At 35.3% G+C, this 4493-nt stretch overlaps 1 protein-coding gene across 2 annotated transcripts in view; it reads right to left on the bottom strand.

The window, feature by feature from the left end:
• Positions 1–4493, bottom strand: part of LOC107672582 (neuronal PAS domain-containing protein 2-like) — a 69574-nt gene that overhangs the window by 20634 nt on the left and 44447 nt on the right. The window lies entirely within an intron of this gene.

The raw sequence follows: 4493 nt of genomic DNA on the forward strand, positions 1-4493 counted from the left end.
CGCATTAAATATCGCATGCGATTTATCGTGCAGCCCTAAAGAATACACATAGTTCATTTACATATACTATTGACATTGAAACAATACAAAGCTGGTTGAAAAAGTTTAATGCATCTTTAATGCCTGGCACAAATCACAACGTTTTATTGAATAATAATAAACAATACTGAAAGTATCATACAAGCAGAACATTTGTTCATTGCCTTTTTGTGAAACGGCAAACTGTTTTGTACACAATCAACAAAAAGTTTAAAATGAGTGATTTTTTAAAAATTAAACTGCATTTACAAGCCTGGAAAAATGGAAAAAGACCACCGACATTAATTAAATATTCTCTCTCTTTCTCTCGGTCAAATGAATAAAACATTGGCACTTCTCCAGACACATTACACTTCACCAAAGCCAGCAGAGATACCACATGCTGTGTGCTTCGTGATCAAAAATCAGCCAAAAATCACAGTATACAGTTGAAAAGTCCCATCCAGGCTTTTGCTTTAAACATGTTATTCCCTGACAGCTAAAATATTTCCTTTAAAATGTCAAACTATTCAGTGACATTATTATATTAAAGCAAAATATTACTATGAAATGTGATCTTACTTGAGACACAGTGAATACATTTATTTTTTTCAACTGTTACACTGACTGTAACTCTGTCTTGTATTAAATTTAATATTATGATATAATCTTTAGGTTTATTAGTGGTATAAACCATGTGTTTCTTAAACCAGGTACATCTGTATTAAAAAAGTAAAAGGTTACCATCTCCCCCGATCTGATTCCCTTTACTTTCACAGTCAAAATGTGTAGAATCATCATGCTATATGGAATGTGTTTGATAAAACTCATACATTTTCATCCTTTTTTTTTACCCAACTTAACAAACAGTCACAGGAATCTGTTGATGCGCCACAGAACCTGTTCATCATCTAGAGCTACACGCTCATTCAATAACTGCCTGCAATTGTTTCTCATGCCAACCTTTACAATGATGAAGATTCTGGGTGCATCAGAGCTGTTTTAGTTTAATTATATACAAATCAGCTGTCGATCTCCACCTTAGTCCAGTCAATAATCCTTCTGCTTTGGACTACGGCGTAAACGGTTCAAACTGAGGTGCTGCTTACTCACTTTAACAATTTTTGCATTAAACGTTTAATGCAATATCCGATGACAAAGAAATGAAAATGCACAAAACGTATTGTGTCGACACCTATGCTTAACCGTTAATGCAACACTGGCACAACCCTCAGGAAATGCTGCTTCGGCAAGGAGTGCCATGACCTAGAAACATCTTTTACGCCAGACTCTTTTCATAATCCAACACAACAGACAAGAATAAAGAGGAAAAAGTGGGATAGAGAGAGATGAGTAGTTAAAGAGTGTATGAGAGAGTGAAAGGAGAGTGTGGAAATTGCATGTGCACACAAATAATCAATGGGACAAACCTTTTCAAACTGCACCACAAAAAAATCTTTTTCTCAGTTAGTAGTTTTGTCATGCTTTGGGTTGGGGGTACGTGACCCTACACAGGACAAGCAGTTTGGAGAATGGATAGATGGAGTATTTTTGTCTTGTTTTCCTGTAAAAATATCTAAACATGTTCAAAACAACGTATGTTATTGTAGTTTCAAAAATATATCTGGAATTAAATTGTTTTTTTCTTACCCTGTTGAGATTAAAAACTATTTGTCAATGAGTCAAGAAAAATAAACTTAATTGAAGAGACTGTGTCTTATTTTAAAATGCAATTTTGCTTCTCAAATCTTGTTTTAATTAAGATATTTAGATATTTTAACTGGACAGCAAGACAAGACATGAGAAAATAAAAACAAAACAACCCAACAAAAAAATGCTGAACCCTGACACAGAATTTCATCAGTCATTAGGAGGATTTCAACATGAGCTTTTAAGTTAGTTATATTAATTTTTGTCTTGTTAGGATGTTCTTTGCAATTAAAAGGCCTATCTTAGCAAGCTCGGTGTATTTTTGGCTTCTTGTTTGGCAATTTGCCAGTAATGTAAGTCAATTTGGTTAGCAGCACCGCCTACACCAAGAATATAAATGAAAAAATATAAGCTTTCTGCTTAAACGGCAGATGAATTTACAAAACTATGTTTTCAAAATCAAATAGTCAGTGGAATGCCTGTATAACTAGTTGACTAAATTAGCACTGGAGGAAGCTGGTTTAAGGCCACTTGACCCTGATCGGAGGCTTTCTTTCAGAGGCAGAGGATCTGAAAATAAAAAATATTATTTTTTATTGAAAACACAACTAGGAAATAAACATCAGTGGTCCATTTTAAAAAGGTTTTTTAATAAATAATAATTTATTTAATAAATAAAAATGACTAGGAAACATTTATTGTACTCTGTCACTGTGCTTAAACTATCAGCACATATACACGCATCAACTGTGGTTTATGAAACAATTCCAGAAATCTTTTTTTACTTATCAGCTGAGAAGAGGTATGTGTTTGTGAGATAATGACTGACCTATATTCTCTCGCTCTCAAACACACACACACACCTTTTTTAAAACACGTTTTGCTCTGCATAACATCACACTGACAGATCTGTGAAATCAGCTATGCAAGGTAATACAATCGTCTTTTATTTCAGGACCAAATGAAAAAACAAATATTTATTATCCTTAGAAATATTAGGTTGTAATGGAAAGTTTCTAAACCAAAAGCTGGGCTGGCAATTATTTCTAATGTTACTAAGAGAAATGTGTTTGCTATATATCAGCATCAATTTACACAAATGTGAGTGCGTGAAATTTACTTAAAACTATTTCATACCATCAGGCTGCTTCAGAGCACAACACGAGAGAGAGAGAGAGAGAGAGAGAGAGAGAGAGAGAGAGAGAGATTCATTATGATTTTTTACCATATATGAGTTGGTTAAGAATAGTTTCAGCAAAACATTGGTGATGACCAGACAAGCACAAATGAGAAGCAGTAAGATCGAGTCCAGCTGGATAGAATTAGAATACAGACCTCCACAAACTTTATAAATAAAGCACATACTGTATACACACATATCCACTCACATTTACGCACACACATACGCTTGTATGCAGATCACGCACGCACACACTGTGTTCTGTCTAATCCACAGTAATTGTGTCTGACAAATAGTTCAAGCCTTTGAACTACAGTTTCGTATTTAATTCACATTTAAAATGAAAATTAAAAAGATGATGAAAGAGAAGGGACACAAAGAGCGAGACGCAACAAACTCTCAGCTAATGATTAATACAGCAGACTTTCTGCTAATAATAAACAGCAAATTCTCTGTCTATTGTATGATGAGCACATAGGATTCATTCTTGTGTTCAAGTCTAGAGCAGCTGGATGGAGCACAACAGAAAAGAACAGAATTCAAAAGTTTCGAGCTACATTTCGTACAATTTAACTACTTGAAAATGCAATGGTCATGGGGCAAGAAACAGGTCGAGTTGTGAAGCAATGGCCAAGGATGTCTATTAGGCTTGCCGCGATAGACGGTGCTGACGGTGATACCGTTGTTAAGCCGCAACACCGGTTACGTCACTTGCCCACCGCGGCACCGACCCCCACCGTCGTTTTGATTTTTTTATAGTAATAAAAATCATTTAGTTCAGTAAAAGAACAGACACTACAATTAAAAACTGAAAGCGGCTGCTCAATGCAGCGTGCCGAACGACAGTCGCATCACAGATCAGAATTCTTTTATCCAGTGAGGAGAGTGAGTCGAGCTGACTGACAAGAAGAGTGAGGTGAGACAGACAAGATGATCGCGGATGATTTAGTTTCGAAACGAAATGCAAAAGCGCCTGTTTGGCAGTATTTTGGATTTTGAAAAGCCTGTTGATTTTTGCTGTTTATCTAGGCGATTTTGGAAGTTTTTTTAAACATTCGTTTCTTATTTTAATTGGTTCCACAGTGTTTGCTGATTTTTACTTTATTTAAACTGTGTAATTTATTTATTTTATTTGACATCAAGGTGTATGCTGTGCCTCCAAGCTTTCTTACTCGTTTTGCTAATAAACGTTCTACGTTTCTTATTTATTTGGTTATATATATTATACGTTTACTTAGCCTATTTCCAGTTTTGTATACCTATTTAAACTTTATGTAAGTTATTTGTTATTTTATATTAGGCATAGCCTGCCCTATAGCATGGTGTATTTTTATTTGTTTTGTTTTGAAGTTCTATGTATAGGCTAAAGTGAGTTTGACGTTGTATTTTGTTGTTGCATTCAAGCAATTGACGCCGAACGCCGAATAATTAAAAGTGAAAGTAAAATGTGCATGGTGCTTTTAAGCAATTTAAAAGCGAAGGAAAGCGAGGAAAAGAGGGAAAATTCAAACGAACAATTGCTTTACGCCGAATTGCCGCTATTTGAAAGTGAAAGTAAAATGCGCACACCGCTTTTACAAGCTATTTAAAAGCTCAGGAAAAGAGGGAACGCCCCTGCCCCCGCGGTGATACCGGTATTACCGGT

Source organism: Sinocyclocheilus anshuiensis, unplaced genomic scaffold (assembly GCF_001515605.1).
Source record: "Sinocyclocheilus anshuiensis isolate Anshui unplaced genomic scaffold, SAMN03320099.WGS_v1.1 scaffold681, whole genome shotgun sequence".
Taxonomy (NCBI): Eukaryota; Metazoa; Chordata; class Actinopteri; order Cypriniformes; family Cyprinidae; genus Sinocyclocheilus; species Sinocyclocheilus anshuiensis.